The sequence below is a fragment of the Neoarius graeffei genome, chromosome 1 (genome assembly GCF_027579695.1).
Source record: "Neoarius graeffei isolate fNeoGra1 chromosome 1, fNeoGra1.pri, whole genome shotgun sequence".
In the NCBI taxonomy this organism is placed as follows: Eukaryota; Metazoa; Chordata; class Actinopteri; order Siluriformes; family Ariidae; genus Neoarius; species Neoarius graeffei.
In genome coordinates, this window is record NC_083569.1 from 21,092,456 (window position 1) to 21,098,497 (window position 6,042).

Below are 6,042 nucleotides of genomic sequence, written 5' to 3' on the forward strand. Positions count from 1 at the left end.
GCTTGCCTGCGACCCTGTAGAAGGATAAAGCGGCTAGAGATAATGAGATGAGACCTGCTTGTATTCTTAAACCTGCTGATGAAAAGCTTGCATCTGTCCTGAAAAGGTACTTTTCACCACCTTCTACCCAACTGCTGTCAATGAACAATGAAGCAACAAATGCTTCCTGAGGCATGCCCCAAAAGTGTGAGAAGCATGCCAGGGACTCCATGTCAGGAGATTGGGTTGTTTTAGTGGCAAAACCCTTGAAGCTCACCAACTGATATTCAAGCAAATGGGAGTCAGAATACACTCCCCCAGAATAATATCCACTTCTGGGCAATCGCTCACTTGAAAATAAACAAACAACCAATGGAAACTCAGGCATGGTTCCAGAAAGCAATGAGCAGGTCAGGAAGGGCAGTTTGGGAAACTCCCGGTATTTAGTTGGACAAACCCTAACTCGCTGCTGGGGATTTAGCTCAAGTGGTAGAGTGCTTGCTTTGCATGTAAGAGGTAGTCGGATCGATGCCCACTTTCTCTAAAGCAGCAACTGCCACCTTGCTTGCATTTTAGAGAGAAAAAACTTTCTTGTCATCTTGCAAACCATCTGAATCATCTGCACTTTCAGCCAAGTCAAGATCAAATTTCTTTCTCCAAATTCAAAGCAGCACATCTGTGAAAACAGCCACTATTTGGATTAAACCCACAACCGTGGCATTGTTTGCAACAATGACCAAATCAACTCATTGCACACTATTTTTCTGCTGATATGCTCCTCTGATGAGCTGTGAAGGTTAGCTATCACAGATTCCTTTCAGTTTGCTTGTCTTTATTTCTTGAATTGCTGAGTGACCTCAGTATCTCCAACTCACATTTTTCAGCCAGCTTGATATTATTCGGGCATTACGAGCCCAATTGTAGTAAAGGAAATTGGGAGCTGCCTGACCCCCACTGTCTTTTGACATCTGTAAGGTCTTCATCCTTCTCCGAGGTTTCTTTCCATGCCATATAAATTTTGACAGAGATCTTTCAACATCTAAAATGACTTTCCTATTCATCTTAAGTGGCAACATTTGCATAGGGTATAATATCCTGGGAAATATATTCATTGTAATCAAACTTATTCTACCCATCCAAGACATCGGAAGATCAAACCACCTGTTAAGGTTATCTTTAACAGATGTTACAATTGCTTTCAATTTTCGTTTATACAGCTCTTTAATGTCTGCTGAAACTCTGATGCCCAGATATGTAAAACCTGAGGTTGACCACCTGAAAAGGAAACTGACAGGAGTTACCCAGTCCCCCAAGTCACCCAACGGTAAGGCCTCCAACTTGTTATAGCTAATTTTATACCCTGAAATCAGGTCAAATTGATTTATGATCGATTTTAAAGTAGGGATGAAATTCTCAGGGTTATTAATGAACAGTAATATATTGTCAGCATAAAGCAAGATTCTGTATTCAACCTCTCCTAACTTGCACAGTTTTGGGTTGCCACAATCGCTCAGATCGTGAGAAACATCTGTACTTCTACCGATTATCTAAAATAATTGAAAATCAGGGGGAGGAAACCAGAAAATTGTCAAAGGAGCGTCATCGTCTCTGGCTTGCCAAACTAAACCAAGATCTGAGCAACAAAAATCCACACAACATAAGAGCGTGTTCAGTTCACTTTGTATCAGGTATGAGTTTTTTTTTTTTAAGTTTTGATCAATGCCTGAAAATTAAACATGACACCATATTTCTACTGTCTAGCTGTGATGGTGCTTCTGTATGTTCTCTTGAGAGGAAGCTAAAGTTAAAAATCACAATCAGCCATCTGCTGTCAGCTGAGGTAGGCCCACAGGGGATATGCACTCATGATCTACAGTATATCACTGTACATGTAATGTACACAGTACACACCTTTGCTTTCACCAGACATTTGTCACCAAATTTCCATGCTTTTCAATCCCTGACCCAGCCACAGCACATCTGGTAATAAGCTTCTAGTCCCTTGAAACACTTCAGATCCTCAGCAGTGTGGGGACTTAGCAAAAAAAAAAAGTAGTTGATGATGTGTGGGTATGTCACAGCCAGCAGCAATGCGCTGTCTTCACTCAGCTCCTCTCCCATTTCATATGGTTCAAGACTATTGATTAACTGCAATTTTGCCATATAGCAGACTCTTACACTGAGCTCTAGGCTTTCTCCATACTTTCTAGCAGCTTCTGTCTTCTTATTACAAATTTTTTTAGTCAATACTATTACAAAAATCAAGATTTTTTTCTTTTCTGCATGAAATGCAAGCATTGCTTGTTTATGGAAATCAATATCTCTAATATTGCACACATCCAGAACTTTCATGGTTTGGTGGCATCGGTGAGAACACTGTATTGGAGGTCCAGAAAGCTGGTATAGGGTAAGGTGGCCTGGGCCCATGTCTTGCACCTTTGTTAGCCATTACAAACAGGCAGAGAAATGTCTGGCCAACAAGCGTTCTTGATAGATAGATAAATAAATAAAAAAGAAGGGGTGGGGGGTGTTGTGTGATCTGTTTAATGAAAAAGTAGGGAAAAGAATTACTGCAGACTAACAGTCCAGTTGCTTGTTGAGCATGGAGAAAAGTTAAACCAAGCAAAGAAAGAATTTTTTTAAGATAACTATTTCTAGAACTACTCCAACACCATGAAGATGCATAGAATAGTAAAAGCCAGCCCTAATACTAATTTTTCACTGTAAAATATCTAGCTACTCTTCTTATAAGAAAAACATACCAAACATTGAAATCATCTACTAAAAAAAAAAAAGGTATCTTTCTTGAACAAAAACTCCATTCATGGAGACACTTCAATACTATAGAACAAGCCCCTATTTAAGCTCTGTTATAAAAATTTGCTTAATATAACATTCTTATTTACAGAACATACCAGATATTAAACTAAAAAAAACAGATACCATACTTGATCTTAGCTAAAAAGCAATAGCTTACTGTAGTCAATAGCTTTAAATAAACCACTTCCAAATATTAAACTCCAGAAAGGTGAACACAGCTAGACTCCGCCCCCAACAGCTGGATCCTTTTGAAGAGAGATGTCACCGTGTGTGTGTGTGTGTGTGTGGTTTCCATGCAAAAGGTTTGATATTTCTAACATTTGACCATGAAACATGTCCAGCTCTACCAGAGCAAAGCCTGCAAAAATAAGCTGAGCTCATTAACATCCCTCTCCCCGGAAATGTTTAGTAAAAGATTTGCGGTCAGTGAAGAGAAACCTGAGCTGCACTGAACACTGGATCAGGTTAGTGACACTGGATTGGAGGCGCAGGTTTGGTCTTAACACTGGTGGGGACAGAAACCCAATGCCAACCCCCAATGGCGCCAACTTCCGGTCAACATTAGAGTCACAATATTTTGCCCCGTTGTGTTCCACCAAAAGAGATCCATCATCTCTCCAAAGTCCAGACTTCTAAAATTTGAAGTTCAGAATTGTACTAACTCATGAATAATAATAATAATAATAATAATAAATTCATTTGATTAATTGCAAATCTTGCATGTGATGATTAACTCATTCTACCAATTTGCAAATGTATAACGCATTGACTGTCGGGAGGGTGTATGTTCCTTTCCCTCATAAACGGAAGTGAACCCTGTCATACGGTGATTTCTACACTTTGATCTGCGCTGGTTTCTACGTTAGATTGATAAATGAGGGTTATTGCGTCATCCTCGTTAGTATAGTGGACAGTATCTCCGCCTGTCACGCGGAAGACCGGGGTTCGATTCCCCGACGGGGAGGCTTTAAAAATTTATTAACTTGTGCAGCAGGGGGATGGAGTGGTTCACACTGTCGCCTCACAGCAAGAAGGTTCTGGGTTTGAGCCCAGCGGCTGGTGGGGGCCTTTCTGTGTGGAGTTTGCATGTTCTCCCTGTGTCAGCTCTGGTTAACCCCACAGTTCAAAGACATGTAGTTCAGTTAACATGGGCTGGTCTCAGGCTGAAGTGCCCTTGAGCAAGGCACTGAAAGGAGATGCGCAGAACCATGGCCTCACTTCTTGTTTTTAAATGCCTTGAGACCTCAAGAATGGCATAGGGATAGTTTTAAGCGGTAATCTATAGATTGAGGCACTGCCTAAAAGCCCATCTGTTTCTGGGTTGTAGAATTTTTCTTATATCATAGCCAGCCTCTCTTGTTTTATTTCTTTACCGTTATAGTTACTATACTGTTTCCTTATGTTGTACAAAACAGACACAGAAAGAGAATAGCTCTGGCCTGATGAGTAGAGTCAGGGCACTGATTTTATTTACAAATTCGATTTCACCATTGCTGAGACAAGAATACAAAAAAAAAACCATATTGGAAAAATATACTTTTGAAAACTAAATATAATACATTGAATCCGCTGCCCGGTACAAAACCCCAGGGTAAAACCCCAGTGGGATTAGAACCTCCCGGGAACGGACTCCTCGTCCGAATGCAGCACATGGAGCTCCGGGGATTCGAGCTTTAACTTTGAAAAGATGATCGAGGTTTTGTCAAAAAAAAGTGCAGTTGAGGAAATATTTAAAACACTCAGCATCGGCATTATCAACATACTAATATTAAGAAATTGTGTTATGAAACTAGAAAGACCATTAAAGAGTTTTCTCGAGTTATTGTTTGTTTGTAAAAGATGAACATATTTATTTTAGAAGTGTGCACGTTTTGCACGAAGGTCTCAGGTCCTTATTACACAGTTATCAAAATGAATAATGCACATAATACAGTATGTTGAGACAGAATTAACTCCAGTGATTGGCCATCTGGCTGTATTTTTAGACAATTTCTGCAGGCTGGAATCTTTGGGCTTCTTTTCATCCAAAAGAGTAAGTAACTGGTTGCTGGTGAGCTGAAAGAAAATCAGATATGTAAATAAGCATACACTTCTTTAAATGATAAAATTACGCTTGTCAGTTAAAGGTAAGCGGTACAATGAAATTCATCATGGCAAGAAATCAGAAAACAACTCGATGGGTTTCTCAAGACTCAGTTGTTGGGTTTCCTGTGGTGGCAAAGAACCAAAACCATCAGAAAACAACTCGATGGGTTTCTTTATAAATCCACACTCTATGCATATGGGGCTCTGCTAGCACTGGCCACTAGGCGGTGTGTCTGACTGGTAATTACTAACACTGGCCACTAGGCGGAGTGTATGACTGGTAATTACTAACACTGGCCACTAGGCGGTGTGTCTCATCTCATCTCATCTCATTAGGGGTGTTCACACGGCAACTTTTACTCCGGTGTAGCACCGGGGCTGCCCCGGTAGAGCGTTCACACGGTACAAAGTTATACCGGTGTAGCCCCTGAAAGCTGCTTAAACCGGTGCAAATCTAACCCTGCTCGGGAGGTGGTTTAAGAAATTTACTCCGGAGTAAATGCTAGTTTGCGGGGCAGCACCAATATAAAATGGGACGTCTGAACGCTACAGGGGTAGACTCGCTACGCGTGAGGAGAGTTGATTACATACGGGCATTGCATAACTTGCATCCTGGTATTTTGCGCTTCCAAAATGGCGAATATCAACAACAACAGAACTGCGTGTCTTCCAGTGTTGCCAGATTTGGCAGTTTTAAGTGCATTTTGACGGATTTGAACATATTTTGGGATGGAAAACGTCAGCAATATCTGGCAACACTGGTGTCTTCATCCACGTTGTTTTCCCGGCGCTTGGTGATGCCATGACAACCGGGAAAAAGAAGTACATTTTCACGCATGCGCATATTTCATTTCCGCATTATTACTATCGGAAATGATAGTAATAATGATAGGAAATGATAGTAATAAAAGGAAATATCAAAACTTTATTACTATCAAAGGAAATGATAGTAATAAAGTTTTTGCTACTATAACACGGTCGCAGAAACTGCTGTGTGACCGCAAGTGGGGCTGCACCGGTGCTAACACGCTTCTCTCTAGTAAGCAGGGTTGTGACGTGTGAACGCTGCGCAAAATTTACACCGGTGTAAGATATATCGCAACAAAATACATCGGTGCAGCATCGATGCAAATATGTGCCATGTGAACACCCTAATTA

The 6,042-nt window shown here is 40.8% G+C and overlaps 2 non-coding genes across 2 annotated transcripts; one reads left to right on the forward strand and one right to left on the reverse strand.

Annotated features, from left to right (window-relative positions):
- Positions 1-2,768: 2,768 nt before the first annotated feature.
- Positions 2,769-2,953, reverse strand: LOC132898569 (U2 spliceosomal RNA). Its single transcript, XR_009656556.1, has one exon. It is a non-coding gene; the product is annotated as a U2 spliceosomal RNA (small nuclear RNA).
- Positions 2,954-3,691: 738 nt separating this feature from the next.
- On the forward strand, positions 3,692-3,763 carry trnad-guc (transfer RNA aspartic acid (anticodon GUC)). Its single transcript has one exon. It is a non-coding gene; the product is annotated as a tRNA-Asp (tRNA).
- Positions 3,764-6,042: the final 2,279 nt, after the last annotated feature.